Here is a 17,499-nt window from a genome sequence, read left to right as displayed (position 1 = left end):
ATGAAACAAAAAAAAAAAAAAATTTAGTATGGAAAACATTTAACATGATATACTATAACACAGTAAACTAATTATAAGGACCTGTGGAAGATGTGTTTTATTTCTTTAAACAATTCTTTAATTTTCATTTAATTTTATTTATTATTAGTTATATTTTGTAGTTTTCAATAATATACCTATGTAAATCTAACCAGACATTATTTGATGAATTTTTAATTCATCAAACCAAGGATGTCATTTTAGAAATGGCGACATTTCTTTTTTAACATTTAATTTTCATCTGTACTTAGATTTAATGACTGCAAACAAGGCCGGCCAGAGCTTCGGGACTGGGCGATCACCCAGGGCGCATGCCATTCGGGCTATCGGAGGTTTGATAGGTCACATATGCTTCGTATGGAGAAAACGAAAGATTCGGGGAACGATGTGGAGACCCTTTCTTTCTCTATAGTGCAGTAAACAGTTGAAGATAAATAAAAATAAATAAATTTTCAGTTTATATAATCCGGGACGACCAAACGGTCAGAGGAGTTTACAAGAAACAGCACCGTATTCAGCAGTCACGAGTTTGAACCCCGGTCACTCAAGGCACGTGTACTTATGCACCCGCGCGCCTGACCACTAGGCTACGGCGGCTTTCAATGCATCAGCCACGTGGCATGCGTCCGATGCAAAGACCCACCGCCTTTCAAAGATTTTAGCGAAAATGTATAGAGAACCCGGGAATACCAGACTAACTGAAAATTTTCTCACACCCCTCAGAGATAGGCTGAGCTTGTGAAACAATGGAAGCTCCCTTGAAAGGGGCGCTTTTGCCTTCTTCCAGTCTCTTTTCTGAATTTTTTTTTGGTAGTTGTTGGAGCATCGGCTTCTGTGGCCCTAATGCACCTCCCAAGGTTTTTGCAGTAATTTGATCCAGGCCCGAGGCGGGATTCGAACCCGCGACCTTTGGGTTCCCAGGCAGGTACTTTACACACCCGGCTAGCCCGGTCGGCCTCTAACCTGAAAAGGTATCAGTGTAGAGCCTGGTTAATATATGTCCACCCTTCCATCTGTATCTAAATCTATTTTTAGTCACGATTTTATTTTTCAGTATCCTTACTGCGAACTAAAGTTTATTGCTCCCATTTTATCCCTTCCTGCATTTCCGTTTACATTTTTGCTGAAATTGCGAACACTTCTTTCCATGCATTCGTTCAAGAATGCTTCTAACTATAAATGTGTTGGCTGTCAGCAAGGAAGCGCTCTTTTCTTGTTTGTGTTTAGGAGTCTGCAGTGAAAACGTCATTCTTTCACCGCTCAGAATCAATATTGACACCTGATAAAAAGACAAAGTACTGTACTGTATTTTGAAATTTATAAATAACAATAAATTACAAGATACGTTGCCAAATTTATGGGCATCATCGAGAGTTATGCTGACAATTCCACTAACTGTAGCAAGTGAGGAAAGGAGCTTTAGCAAATTAAAACATTTGCAATCAATGTCGCGGGCAAGATTAAATTCATTAGCAATACTATCAATTGAAAACGTGGCTGCAAATTTGGATTTTACCGATGTCATCAATAAATTTTCTGATATAAAATCGAGGAAAGGAATGCATTAAAGGAATTTCGTTTGGCACTCGATAAAATATGACATTTTCTGTTAACAAAAAAAAAAAAAAAAATTAAATTTTTGTTTTGTATTTTTAAATAGCTTTGATGTAACTTATTGTAATGTAATGTAATGTAAATTCTATATTATTCTGTAAGCATCTACTATTAAGTATTGTCAAGTGTCAGTCTGTCTCCAAATCCTTGCACTTCATGATGGGATATCGATTTGAAATTGGGTATAAATATAGGCGATAGGATTGTAGCCAATGTGCATCCCATTTCTTTCACATGAACGCTTGAAATTTAATTAATTATAGAAACTTATTATAATATAAATTAAAGGCAAGCGTAACTGCAACCCGCTGCTAGTATTTTGATAAATGTCCTTATAAAAAAATTGACTCTTTTGTAAAATTTTTATTGGTAATGGTTTAATATGACAATTAAAACATAATAAATATTCTGTTTTTTTTTTTTTTTTGTGTTTACATTTGTCTTTTTAACTTTTCTCTAGCAAAAGAAAAAAATATTAACTCAATAAAAATACCTTAACTTTTTTTCTCTTTGGAAAGTGGCACAGGAATGCTTCCATTACCTCGGGCAGGCCCTTACTGCCAATCCCAAAAATCCAACTTCAAAAGGTAAGAACTTGCAAATTGTACTATTATTCGCAAATCTTTAGTGCTACATTCCGGGTATTCGTGTTTTGCTAAACACGAAAATTCATATAAAGATAACGAAGAAAAACTTTGCTTTCAGTGTGAGATTAATAAATTGTTCTTCTTCGACAGTCGATAAATTTCATGGGGACTTTGTATTGAAGGGATCTCTAATCCATATGTACTCTTCAAAATTTTCTGTAAAATATTTCTCGAATGTGCATGGAATTGTGATAAATGCTCAAAAATTATTGATTTAAAATTTTATCAAAATGAACTTATTTTAGTTGTAAAACTTGATGTGAAAGTGGGAAGCGATCATTTTTACCTTCTTTTATTTTTTTCTTCCAAAGTTCTAGTTTCTTTTTAAAGGCTAAAACTTTGTCTGACAGTTGTAGATATTGGTGTCATTTCCTTGAAGAGATAAATTAAGTGAATTTAATTTATCAAAAATATCGCAAAGATAACCAAGCTTAGAAACAAGATCATTGTTTACAAAGTCTTCAGCACTGCAGTGAGATCTGTGAGAAGATATGAATGGAGCTCCATTCTCAGTTCATATATGCGTGATAAGACATTGCCACGACAAAGCCAGCTAGAATTACACAAGTATAGTAAAGAAATATACTCGGCCTCCATGTCAATACACATATTTTTAAAACAGCGAGTGATCTGTGGACGTGTTTTAATAAAGTTCACTATTTTGATTACTCTTTGTAGAACTTAGTTTAGAGTGGGGGCTTAGCTATTGAGATGCAAGTGCTTCTCTGAGAATAATGCAATATGTCCATACTGCATTAGGTGCTTTCTTACGTATAAGCGCTTCTAGTTCATTCTGATGACCTGACAAGGAACGACCACCAATCTGTACAAACACAACACATTTGGTCCAGTCAATTGTTTTCAGCCATGAAAGTATCTACGAATTCAAACAAATCCTTAGCTTTCGTACCATGATTAATATTTTTGCAGAACAAAAGGTCTTCAACAAATTTATCTCCCTCTACAAACCGTACATAACACATTAGATGGGCTTCATTGTGGCTATCAGTTGCTTCATACAGCTGAATGCCGAATTTATTGCCTTTTAATTTTTCAATTAATTGTTCGTTTATATCTTCATCAAAATCTTGTATTCGGCGGTTGACAGTGTCATCTGACAATGGCACATTTAAGAGTTGTTTAGCTTCAGATTCTCCAATCACTATAAAAATCATATCGATTTCTGCAGGTGAAGTAAGCTCTTCTGCAATCGTATGAGGTTTCTTGCATTTTGATACTTTAAATGCAACCTTGTATGATGCTAGAAGAGGTTTTTTGGGGACGCTAAATTGCTTAAAAATATTTTTTTTGTGCATTTATTCCTTGCAACTTGCGGGCATATAGTGGACAGTTATTGTTCTGCGGTTCCCATGGTTTCCCACAAATCAGCGTTAAGTACTCTGTTAACATAGCAAAGTCAGTCAGTGTGGGTTATACGTGAGTAGTGTGTTGTTTGACTGGCCTCTTCGTTACCGGGAGGCACGATCACCAGGAAGGAGCCTCCCAGCATCCGTCCATTGGTACGAGGAGCCGGACCAGGGAGTAAAAGACATCGCGTTTACTACGAGAAGATTTCCGGCGTCGCATCGTTCAGACTCACGCAAGTTCAAATAACGTGCGAAAATACCCGAACCAATCGCTCGTAGTAACCGGATCCCAAGAGTAGGGTCAGGGAACACGATGGTCAAAAATACCCCAAATATTTTCTATTATTATTTACATCAATAATACAGATCAAATAGTAGTAGATATCTAATAGTAAAAAAAAAAAAAAAAAAAAACCATTCTTAATACATTTTTAATATTTGCCATGGACTATTGCATCGTCCGCGAAGGCCCTGGTAAATGGTATGGCGGTTCTCAAACTGTGGTTTAATTTTTCAGCTTTTCAAGAACAAGTGGAACTTTGGAAGAAAAAAAAAAACTAAGAATACAGATAATTTTATTTTCAGGTCTCAGCAACAGATGGAAATAGCAAGGAATTCATCTTTCAGGAAAAAAAAAAAAAAAAAAAAATTCATCCCACATGGTTTTTTATCCCGCATACAAGGTGTCAGTTTGCGATGCGGCGGTGTCTGCAACGCAGACGCGGGTCGAGTAGCGTCGGCGGGCGTTCCACCCCCCACACACCATAAACACTCCAAATAAACCCTCCCAATTAACACCCAAAATATTCACTATGACGTCACAGATACATTCAAAACCGACGTCTAACCTAACCCAAATATAACGGAGGAAACCGCACAGTCACCAAGCATAACAACCCAGCACGACCCAAAAGGTAAAAATTGAGTTCTGAAATTACAACTAACGCCATCTATTGAGAAAAAAATAAAAACACCTGCCAGAAAATATAAACCGACTTTCCCCAGCACCCTCCGAGTGGCGAACCTACCATACTGATATTCAGTTCATATCGTCCTCCGATTCTCATCAGTCAAAACAGACCGATATTTAATTTTAATAAATTTAAGTGTTGAATACAAAGACTTACAAGAACATGTACCGACAAATAGAGATTAATCTTTGCGCACATTCTTTGGTTTTAGGATATACATATTATTTATTTTTTTTTTTGTTCCAGAACCTGCTTCCAAAACTCAATAGTCGAGCAGCCACTTCCTTTTAGTTGTTTCAATTCTTCATCCTCTTGGAGCTCCAGTAGCTCCAACTTTACAGCTCCTGTATCCCCAGAAATTGGCGGTGAGACGAGACAGCCATTCTTCATAATGTGAACAAGAAACGGATTTCCAAAAATTCAAATGATGGCTTAGGTGATCTTAAATCATGAAATATCACTAATTTCTTCTGCCTGTCCATGTAACCTTGAATGCATAGTCTCTAGTTATTTCAAATCCGGGTAGTTTGCAAAGTTTTACTCAAACACGTGAAATGGGTGAAGGTTTTAGAAACCAGATCATTCGCGAAGAGTTTCAGCTTGTTGTGAAAGCTGAACACACACTGTGCTAGATCAGAAATAAGCTTTCCTTGTCTTCGCAGAGATGCATTTAATTATTATAAATGCTGAGCAACATATGATAAATGCCATATCTATTAACCACTGGGCATCATCAAGTTGAGGAAAAGATTTCTCTTTTTTGGCATTAGCAGAGGCATAGGATGCAAGAAAGCAAGCTTATGCAGCATCAGCCAAAAAAAAAAAAAAAAAAGAAACGCTTCCATTTCACCCCTCCGTTCGTTCCAAATACCTCTCACAGCTCAGCCTTAAATTTATTTAGACTATCAACTTTTACACCAAAGGATGGAAGTTTGTTCCACCAACCAACTACCCGCTGGCTAAAGGCAAACTTCCGCACATCTGTCCTACATCTGTCTTTCCTCAATTTGAATTTATGCCTTCTCAGGTGATTATTCTGAGCAAGAGGAAGAATCCTAACAGCATTGAGCATGCTAAAACCATTCAAGGCTTTATACACCTCAATCAGATCACCTCACAGGTGCCTAGTCTCCAGGCACTGAAATTTGCAAAATTTAAGCCTTTCTTCGTAAGAGCACCCCTTTGTTCCATTCACTAATCTTGTTGCCCTTCTCTGTACTCGTTCCAACAGATCTACATCCTTCTTAAAAGGAGGCCTCCAGACCTGTATACAGTACTCAAGGTGTGGTCTGACCATTGCATTATACAAGGGGATAATCACCTTATCCCTGCTAAAAAAATTCCTGTATATCATTGACAAGACACCATGAGCTACTCTTGCAGACCGTCTGCACTGCTCAGAAAACTTCATATCTGCCTGCACAATTACCCCCAGGTCCTTTTCGTTCTCCACCACTGTCAGTGTAGTACCACAGAGTTGATATGTCACTCTGGGGTTACTGCTTTCCATATGTACTACTTGACATTTGTCAATGTTAAAATTCATTTGCCACCTCTCAGCCCATCTGCTCAACCTTTCTAGATCCTGTTGCAGCAGCAAAGCATCAGTAGTGTCCTTAACCACCCTGCCAACCTTTGTATCATCTGCAAACTTGGACATTAAGCTTGATATACCATCATCACTATTATTTATAAATACAGAAAACAATAATGGACCCAACACTGAACCCTGAGGGACTCCACTAATAACATTAGTCCACAATGAGCAGTGTCCATTGATTACCACTCTCTGTCTTCTCCCCCTCAACCACCCCTTTATCCATAGCAGCAATTTGCCTCCAATGCCACTCTGCTCCAATTTGTGCAGCGGTCTTCCATGTGCAACAGTATCAAAAGCCTTTCTAAGATCCAAGTATATAATATCAAAGTTATTCCTTGCATCCAACTCTTTTGTGACTGCATCATAGTATCCAATCAAATTGGTCAGGCAAGACTTCCCCTTAACAAAACCATGCTGTGTCTGAGTTATAACTGAAGTCTTGTCTAGATGATCTTGCAGTGCTTCTTTAACCAGTGCCTCCATTAATTTTCCGGGAACAGAAGTTAAACTCTCAGGTCTATAATTACTTGTCTTTGATCCTTCTTTGTGAATTAGGGTCAAATTTTCACACCTCCAGTACATGGATACCTCCCCTGAGTCCAAGAAAGCCCTCATAATTATGGCTAAGGGTTTGCTTACTTCCTTTGCTGCTTCCTTTAATATAACTGGATAGATTCCATACACCCCGGGTGCCTTTTTTATGTTTACCTTCAACAATTTCTCCTCCACTTTCCTCTCAGTTATTACAAAATCATCTAGCTCACTGCCAGAGTTTACTTCACCTCAGGCATTCCCCTCCCTGAATAAGTCCTCATGTGTGAATGTAGATGCAAAATACTTATTTAGTTTGTTAGCCACCTGGGCAGGATCATCAACAGTTGAACCATTGTTAGAACATTGCTTACCGAGAGCCACCTTACTAAACAGAACCACGATACGTCATCTGGAACCTTTATTTATTTATTTATTTATTTAAATATGTCAAGATCTACGACGACAATTGAGAGCTCATACTAGATGGTAAATTGTATGAATTGGACTTAGACATTCGCAAGACGATGTGTCAAGACAATAACGATGTTGAATCTGCCGAAGCATGCGGTAATGACTGCATGGCCTTGTAATGCGACTGTGAAAAAGAACCCTTTCGAAACTTTTACAATCATCCAAACAGCGAGATGAATGATGATTTTAATCTCGCCACGCTCAACCGACTCAACGCAATTGCAAAGAAATGCGAAAACTTGATGACGAACGAGGACTTCTGCAACTTAATGAGAATGACCAATGATAAGCAAAAAGGTTCTACTCATACATGTAATTAGGAGTCGTCTCCCAATCGCGAACCGATCCAAATATTCTTGACCGGCCCAGCTGGTTGCGGAAAAAGGTTTATGATTTGCCTCTTGATGGAAATATACAACCGCTTCAGTAATACAGACGGGTACTGTAACACCTACATTACATGCGCCTCAGCTGAAGCACATGTAATGTAATGATCTTGGATATGATGAGAGCTGGTTTATGTCAGCTCTGAGCACATCCACTGCCCTCAAGATATCCATTTCTCTGGTTATCAAAAGGTTTCTGCCACGGGTAGCAATGGTTAGCCCAAAACTAACTAAGTGGGATGCTCTGAATCAAACGTTTTTCTGCAATCAATTGGTTTATGCCAGCTGTGAGCACATCAAAGATCACCTCCCATGATCCTTTGCGCGATCTCCTCTCGACTCCGTTTTTCTTTGTTATGAAACGAAAATGACGCAATTTCCGCGTCGCTAAATCATGACAAATTGATTTTACTACCGTCCGAAATTTAGCAGGTGCCGCCAAAGACGTTTACACATCAAAAAGAAAAATAAGAAAACAATGTGTGTGGGTACGGAACTTTAGGTTTTTTAAAGAGGTGTTCAGATACTGTGTTAGTCTTTAAAATACATCGCGTCATCAACTGGATTCGAATGAAGGCCTTTTCCACAGGGCGTGGAGAGTACGGTGATGATACTACTGTGCTACCGCGCAGACGGGGGTGGAGGGAGGAAACTTTGCTATCCACGCCTGAGATACACGGTTCTGTCCACCTAGCCACAGTCCTCGGTTTCGTGTTGTAAGATGTAAAATCTTACAAATATATTCTTTTATAGAAAAGTGAGATTTATTTAAAGTAAAACTTATAATAAAGCAATACGAGGGGAGCGGAACATTACAAGTCAAGAATATTACTAAGATCACTCCGAAGGGATTAAATTAGACAACGTCCATACAAAGGGAGCGGGTAAGTGAAAAGCTATTAGCAAGCTAGGTACACGCGACTCCCAGCTCACACAGGCAAACCAAAACAATAGAAACCAGTAGCTACTGCTATTAGTAGAAGGTGTCAACTCTGGAAAACAATGGCGCGGTGGACCATGTGCTGTCGGTGATGGCAAGTTTTATAGATCGTGGGAAATTAGTCTGCTAAAGTATAACTAAAGCGGCTGACTTCAAAGGTACAGACAGCCTGAGAAATTTTACAAACTTCTTAAAATAAGAAGTTAGATCGGGCAATAAGGAATCAGCTTGAGAAAATAAAAAAAAAACGGGCAAATAAGAACAGAGAGAAAGTTGATAAAATGAGTAAGATTGGTTAAACTGAAAACTAGGGAGATTTTGACATATGTAGGTGGTACAGAAATTGAGATGAACAAAAAGTGAGTGAACAGAGGGAGACAGAGACACAGATCCCCGATTATGTGGGTGTTTAGGAAAATGGGTTAGTGGGATTCTAAGTTGAGTTTTTGTTGGTGCTAGGGAAAATGAAATAGTCAGCGGACACAGCAGTCGAGATAAGTAAAATGAGTTAGTAACTTGGACAGTTGAGGGTTCTGTTGTGATAGGAAATATGTATCAGTTAACAGTTGAGTGTTTGGTCGTGGTGGGAAAAGAGAAGGGTAGCGCCCTGGGAAGTTTTCTTCTTAAAAAAAAGTTCTTAATAGGTGGAGCGGAAAAACGAGGGTAGCACCCTATGAGTTTTTCCTTGTGATAAGTTTTAATAAAGTGGAGTGGAGAAGGGGTTAGAGTGAGATGCCCTATGAGTTTTCCTCGTGATAGGTTTTAATAAAGTGGAGAGAAAGGGAGCGAAATCCGCAGAATCAGTAGCTCGAGAGAAAGGAGCGAAAATGCGAAATTAGTAGCTCGATGAGAAGGAAGCAAGCAGCGAATGGATGGTAGCCCGAATAAGGTGGAGAAAAAACGCCAGTCCCATGCAGCCAAGAGGTCCTAAAAAAATTATCTGTAGCAAATTCAGGTGAAAGCAGATGAAGGAGATCCTCAGTGAACCAAAAATGGAAGTGTGAAACCGCCCCGGAAAGCAAAGGAAAGAAAAAAGATAATAGTAAGTACTGTAAGTTAACAAGGACTGTTAGTGAAACAGTATAGTGATTAATTAATGAAAAAAGGATAGCACTAGAAGTAAATTGATAGATAACTTATCTCTTAAGTAAATTATATATCTACTAGCAGAGTTTAAGTAATTAAAAAAAGGTTATTGTAAAATGCAAGAGAAACGAAAGATAAGTAATAGTCAAATTGTTGTTCAAATGATTATAATGTGTTAGAAGGATAATAAAGTTCATATGAGAAGTTTTGACTATGTTCTAAGGATAGATAATTGAATATAGTGTTTGTATTGATGAAGAATTGTTGGTCCAACTGAAAGACTAATAACAAATAGACTTTAGGAAAGTTAAAATTGGTATTCAGTGTATTGTAACAGAATGGCGAGAACACAGAGTATAATTATAAAAATAGCATACTGATTGTTAATATAAGAATAATATATGCAAGGTATCCTTGACTTAACCTTGTATGCATATTACATGTTTCTTATTCAATTGTATATTATGTTGTATATATACATATATGTAAATAAACATTGTTGTTTATTAATTTGTGAGTTTGTTATTCCTGAACACTCAGCCTTTCCGAAGGGAATAATACACAATTGAGAAGTTCCCACGAATCTGGAATCCTCCTAGGAAGTAAAGTCAGATGCGTAAGTGGGGGAAATAAGAATAAAGTGGACAAACACATAATAGGGAACAAAACGAAATAAGAAACAAGGAAATATATAAAGAATAAAATAGTTCAAATCATTCTTCTTTTTCACCCCCCCCCCACACAGTGTGTTTGCATGCCACCGGTTTAGGCTAATTAGTCAGTAATTCTCGCTGAACAAACAAAATGGACAGTCTTGCTTTTTATCGTCTTATCTGATTTAATTAGAGTATTTTCCGGGAAAAAAAGATGCACCCACGTTTTAGATGGCAAATATTGGAAAAAAGAAAAAATGGATAATGGCTGCGATACCTTTGCTCTGGGATGCGTCCACTAGTGGACGCATCCCAGAGCAAAGGTATCACAGCCATTATCTCAAGATATGCCAAGCTGTGCGTGCTAACCGGGAGCCAAACGCTGATAATTCGAGTGATACTCAAGCCAAGTGGACCTAACTCTTTTTTCCAATGTTGGCATTCGTGGAGTGCAGACTTGCCTCGTGGAGCTCTTCACAGCAATAGCAAAGTATAAATAAGAGGGAATTAGAGCAGGGTTAGTGGAGCAGAGCAGGATTTCAGAGGTTATTTAGTATATTGTAGAAAAGTTTATTTTCTTAAGGTTTCCCCCCCTGTAATAGTTTGATTTTTTTATTATAAATATGTTTTGAAAATTTTTTTTTATTAATATGTAGTAAATTTTAAAATGGTTGTTGCAAGATCCGCCTTGAACACTTCGTCAGATGGTACTATGACAATAGCAAAGTCTATTGTCATAAGTCTATTGTCATGGATGGGACCCTTGTAACATGTCTATGGAAATAGCAGATGGCGATTTCCGGATGAGTCATGATTTTATCCTTTGCAGAACCTGTGGCATGTATTCCAAGGTCGAAATAGATAATCTTAGCTTACCTGGAGATTCTTTTCTTTGTCACCGTTGTAAGCAGTATACCGATCTTAAGTTAAAATTTCGTGCATTGCTAGAACAATTTGAGTCGCTGAAAAAAACCGAGTGCCTGCCCTCCAAAATAATGTAACTGGGAGCTCGTCAGGGACTCAAGACGTAACCTACCAAGTGATGCACTCCCGATTCGGGCCCCAGAACAGAATAACCAAGGGCAGACTACTCTGGTTCAAAAGGACTTAGTTCTATTAAGAGACTATTGTCAGGGAAACGGGAAATATATTTTGTAATAAGGATAGGTGGACTAGAATCAAGGTATGTCTGCCAGGAGCAACTATTAATGATGTCACCAACAAGACTGTCAGATTTTAAAAGGTAGTGTGGAATAAAGGATTCCATTCCTACAAGAATAAATTCACTGACACAATCTGAGCAAACGTTGACATCAGAAGATTTGAAACCGTAATTCAAAAGGGGAAAAGAAACCTCGCAGATCATCCTATTTTGCATTCTTGTAATGCCAAACAATACGAGGTTGGGAATAGCCATGAGATAAAGGCTCCATTGGAGAATGGACAATCACCAAGTTGTGATCTGAGGTGCCTAAAGGACCATTTACTTCAACCGTGTACTTAGAAGGGATGTTTGTGAGAAAACGTTCAGCGTGCTGGCTGTGTGGTTAGGATTGTCTGGGATTCTGGTAGGTCAATGAACAGTCTGTGCGAGGTCATTAGTAATTGCAAAAGCCTCAGAATCTCAACCAGCTAGGTCAATATGACTAGAAAATGGAAGCCAGCTAGAGTTGTGAACATTAAAATCACCAAGGAAAATTATCTCTGTTAGGAAAGTTAGACTGGAGAAAGTCAAATTTCAAAGAGAGGAAGTCAAATAGTTCCAAGTGATTAGCGGAGTTGGGAGAATGATAGAGGAAACTGGTGAATTTTAAAGAATGTGGTGGGGAGATTTTAAACCAGAGAAAATCGAAAATAGGAGATTCCAAATTATTAAGTCTCTGACAGGTTGTTGTTATTTGGTTTTTAGGAGCATTAGCAACTAAGGCCATATTGCCCCGGGGAGATGCGGTGGTCATTCCCTGACCTTTCCGTATTTGGTGGTAACGGGCTCGAACCCCAGTCTAATCAAGAAGCGTGTGCTACGCATTGCTGCTCCTGACCACCTGGCTACGGAGGCGCCCTCTCTGACAGGGATTATCAGAATGGACATATGCAGAAGTACCACCTTTGAAGCGAAAGAAATCATACAGAGAATAATTCGGACAACTGAAATGAGCAGTGGTTGAATCAACCGATTACTGAGATTCTGTCAGTTGGTGGGTTGGCAGACTAAATGGAAATGGATATCATTGAAATTATAACTGAGACCACGGATATTTGTGAAATGAGTGAGGAAATTTGTGGGAGGTTTAGATCTTTTCGCAGATAAGTTTGCTCTATTAGTTTGACAATTGACGGTGTATTCAGTAGTAAGAAAAGCTGGCGGGAGACATGCTGTATGAAGTACGTAATCAAATTTTTGAATATGGCGTACACATGGTAAGAATATATCCAACTCCTTGACATAACGTGGCCTCAACAATGTCCCCTGCATACACACTACTGGGACACCTTCCAGTCACTCTGGCAGAGTAGGAGGTAGCGAAATTATACACTAGCTGATCCCAGAAGCCTTCTAGAGAGTTATCAATAGGTTTGGTCCACTGGACTATCTAGCAGCCGGCCTGTGAACACAGTTTTAGATATTTTCCCTCGAAATGTAAGAAAAACCGGATCTTGCCATGATGTCCATCATAACCTCAAAAGGACTTTGATCCTGCCCATTCTCCTTTACGGATCAGAAACATGGATTTGTCTCAAGCTAGATTTAAACAAAACTTGAGGTATTCCAAATGCGATGCCTGCGGCAGATTTTGGGCATCTCACTTCGTGACCGCATCACTAATGATACCATCCGCGCCAGATGCCAACAGCAACCAACCATTGCCGACCAAATCTAGAAGCGAAGGCTTAGATGGTTTGGCCAAGTATGTAGAATGGGCACGAACAGAATACCCTCCACACTCCTTTGGAGACAACGACCCACCCAATGGAGCATCCAACGGACCGCGCCTAGGAAAACGTGGGCCAAGCAAGTGGAAAATGACTTGAAGAGCCGACGTCTCGACCTTAACCAGGCCAGGACTGACGCCATGAATCGTAAAGTATGGAAGAACATCACAGAGCAAGTCCGAAACCCTGCGGCACCTACAGCAGCATACTGGTTGCGTGGCCAACCGCCTCCCCCAGCTGCCAGCTAAGGACCAAGAAGAAGAAGAGAAACTCAAAAGACATCAATCATACTGCATGATGGAAGAGATGGGAGAGGGTGTGTCAGAGCTATGCTCTGGTGACTAAGCATGGGTGCTACCACTTCAGGCCTCGAATAAGCAAAGTGCTAGTATTGCATCGGTTGATGAATATCTACTACCTAGTATTGCTTGGTAACACAGTGGGGCGACATTCCTCCGTGTGGTGTGGGCGTCAAGTCTAGAAAAATAATAAATTTCTGCCTTTGGAATTAATTATTTTAAACAGATAAGGTTTGGCTAGATGGGGGGAAACCCCTGGTGCCGTTTGACACAAAATACACCTTACTCTCTCTCTCTCTCTCTCTCTCTCTAGTGTGTGTGAGAAACAAATTCACAAGTGCTTACGAAACAAAATATCAGTTTAAAACGAGGCTTTAATTCATCGTATAACGCCAAACGTCGCTACTGCAACACTCGTCATTACAAATATGGATTAACTTCACTTCTAAGAATGCATCACTTTAGGACCAAGACCATTGCCGATTCCACAATTCTAGTGCTTCACGAACTAGTACTAATGTTTCCCTCATTCGCACAGTTGGGAAATAAGTGGTCATTTCCATCGTCCTGCTCATGTCAAAATCGTGATTTGGTGCTTCTATTCAACTGGTCATAATGAAACTCATCATAATAATTGCAGACTATTTGGCTTGTAATTACGGCTAACTCCGTGGTGATTATTAACAGTCCTTTTTGTAGTCTTCGTTATTATGTAATCTGAACTGGTCCGACAATAAAAATGCTGGCTTTTTCCTTTTAATGGGGAAAAAAAAAAAAAGAGTGTGCCTTGGAGCCAGTCCGGAAAAATATTGTAATAATCCTAACATCACATGCAGAATTGCCATTTTCATCACGCATATGGACCTCATTCTCGGTTGTTGGGTTGCCATCTTTACGAAGGAAAACGAAAGGGGAAAGACATTTTGTATTCATCGCTAAAGATGAAAGTACGAATCAATACCTTAGAATCCCTTAACTGCTTATTATGCTATCAGAACATAATACACTGTAATTAAGATTTGTTGTAGGTTTGAATTTCATCTCACGGTTTTTCAGAATAAAGAGAAAACAAATTAACTCCTATTCTGATAAATCTTTATTGAAATCACTGAAAATAACCAAACTAATAACTACTTCCTCCATTTATGGCTTTTAATAACGTTTCACTGCCAGGAAATCCCGCCTTTTCATCTCTCACTCGTATAGTAGCAATCCTTTTAGCAGATAGTATTGTGTAACAGAAGACGAATAAAAAGATTCGATTATTTGATTATTCGTTTAGAATCACGCCCATAAAGTGGCCAAGGTTACGCCGGAGAGCTATGCTATTTGATGTGATTAACCAAAGGTCCGACCCTGCAGCAAATTCTTGATGAGTTTAAGTAGGTTTCAAGGTAACCTCCTTGCCTGAGATCCTATTATGCTGACAATAGTAGAACAGTTATATCATTTCATGCCGCATGAGAAGGGAAGACAGACTTAAAAAAAAAAAAAAAAACTTTTCTGCGTCTGCCTGGCAAATGAGATGTCTTGTATGAAACTCATCATTCAGAAGATTAACGATTACTTTTCATGAGACAAAAAAAAAAAAAAAAAAAATTACCCAAGTTTCACCTATATTAGAAAAAAAAACAAAAAACTGAAATTTAAACCAGATAAAGATGGAAATTTTATAGTGATTTGTTCCCTTAATTGGCACCAGTTGCATCCCAAGACTCCACATGCTCTGAGGCCAATACGCCTGTAGTCTGAGGCCAATACGCCAATAGTTGTTCTTGACACGTCTAAGGCTTTTGATCGTGGTCTTTTAAAGTTCTCATCTTCCACTGATTTCAAATCCAGTCCGTAGTTCTGCTGATGATAACTATATGAATTAAGATGACTAAGATAAATTAGTTAAGTCATTAGTAATTCGCCATGAAGTCATCAACCGTCTTACCAATATGTTCACCACTGGCCAACTATTCACTTGGATTATAACCCACCACATGCCTCGCGCGATTTCCTTTGTATTAGGAGATTCCAACATGCTTACCCAGAGACATGAACTATGAAGGATCTCTTACGCACTGAACTAGTCCGTACGGCACTCACTCTGACAACTCCGATTTTTAAATTTGCAACTGATTATCTCCCAAAATAGCCTTGATTGTGAAAACCTTTGTTTCTAGCAACTAGATCAACATAATCAGAAACAAGAATCTCGCATTAGGATCTTCTCATTAAAAAATCTAAAAACTGAATTCATTCTACAAAGATAAAATCTACTTACTGGAAACAATTCATTGCAAGCCATTCTGGTCAAACGCTCGTCCCTTTAGCAAACCTGTTAAAAACATCTCTATTTATGGTGCTTCCAAATACGAGAGCCTTTCTTCCAGGACTAAGAACTGGTTCAACACTGAAGCTAAAACGCGCGCCTTCCTTGCCTAACAAAAACTATACATTAAACAGCAAAAGACATGCGATCAAGCCGACTACCAATATTACAAACAAGTTGATGAACGAAGTTGAAGTGCGTTACGTGTCGGGCGCGTTAGCAAACAGTAATGATAATACATAATTTATAACAAAAAAAAAAAAAAGCAAAAATCAACGACTTGTGTGCAAAGTAGGAAAATTTTGTTTCTATGCATCCATCATATTGCCCATCATAATAATCAGTGTTTCAGCTATGATATTCAATATACGGATAGCCTATCTGATATGTATGAAAAAAAAAATAAAAATAAACTAGGGGGCTTCGCCCACCCCCACGCACGCTTTTCTACATAAAATGTAGAGGTATATGGAGTAAGTCAAATCTTTTCTATATTAAAGGCAGTTGTCGAAACGCATTGGTCGATATCCAATCAGGAAATCGTCCTATGTAATTATTTACCTGTGCATTTGCAGTGCGCCGCATTCTCAAAGTCGAATAAATATCACGATAAACTCCAGAACGGTGTACACCCTCCAACATGGCAGCAAGCAAAACAATGGGAAAGCTTGACAAGTTGTGAATGCCATATTTCGACAAACGGACAGGAACAAAGCAGTGATTGGCAGATGCCACTGCTTTCCCGCCCATTCTAGGTTGATATGCCTAATGTTTTTCCCTACATTTGCCGCCGTTTTTAAATCGGGAACTAGTTTTCCCATTGTAAAACAGCGGTATGGGGGGGGGGTGGATAAACATTCTACCTAAGCCAAGCTCCCCTCCTCAACGACACAAAACAATCAGGAAAGGGAGGCGATTTCACCTGTCAATTATCGCAATAAGAAAGTTATGGGATGGTTTTATCCTTCAATGGCAACGTCATATTTAATAACTGGACATGGTTCACTGCGGGATAAATTGTGTAAATTTGGACTTGAATCTGACTCTGTTTTTGTCGGGCAGTAGATGATTGGAGGCATGTTCTGCTTTATTGCCCGACTTATGACGACTTCAGATAAGAACTATTTAACAGCACTGACAACCTCGATATTTTGATTCAAAATGCCAAAAACTTTACAGCATTCCAATCCTTTTCTGACAAGGTGTTTAAAAGAAGCCGCACCTTGTTTAATTCTAGAAGTGGACAGTAGACTGATGTATTCATGAAATTATATTTCTACCTTACAACTGTTAACTTAGAAACTAAATGTTGTGTTCTTAAATTAGTAATAATATAGAATGTATAAAATGGTATTAACTATAAATATTTTTTTTGTTTATTATTTTTTTTTTATTTATTTATTTTTCTTTTATTTATTTTTTTCCCCCTCGGGTTTGGCAGCCTGAGCTCCTGTCCCTTGGTATTGTCTCCTTCCACTGGACGACAAATTGGTGCAGCAGCATTAGATAATAGAACCAGGCACAACTACTCATGCTTAGAAATGGGCAGTGATTGACCGGGTGTGCATCGCTGTTGAGTGTAGACACAGCTACTCTCTCTCAACACAGATTTTCCAAGGTGGAGTTCGACTAAACATC

The 17,499-nt window shown here is 38.7% G+C and overlaps 1 protein-coding gene across 1 annotated transcript in view; it reads right to left on the bottom strand.

Annotated features, from left to right (window-relative positions):
• Positions 1-17,499, bottom strand: part of LOC150079072 (breast cancer anti-estrogen resistance protein 1-like) — a 195,545-nt gene that overhangs the window by 128,123 nt on the left and 49,923 nt on the right. The gene's annotated exons all lie outside the window — the stretch shown is intronic.

This window comes from Mastigoproctus giganteus, chromosome 10, assembly GCF_048544385.1.
Source record: "Mastigoproctus giganteus isolate SK-2022 chromosome 10, ASM4854438v1, whole genome shotgun sequence".
Classification (NCBI taxonomy): domain Eukaryota; kingdom Metazoa; phylum Arthropoda; class Arachnida; order Uropygi; family Thelyphonidae; genus Mastigoproctus; species Mastigoproctus giganteus.
This window is presented reverse-complemented; position numbering and strand designations above follow the sequence as displayed.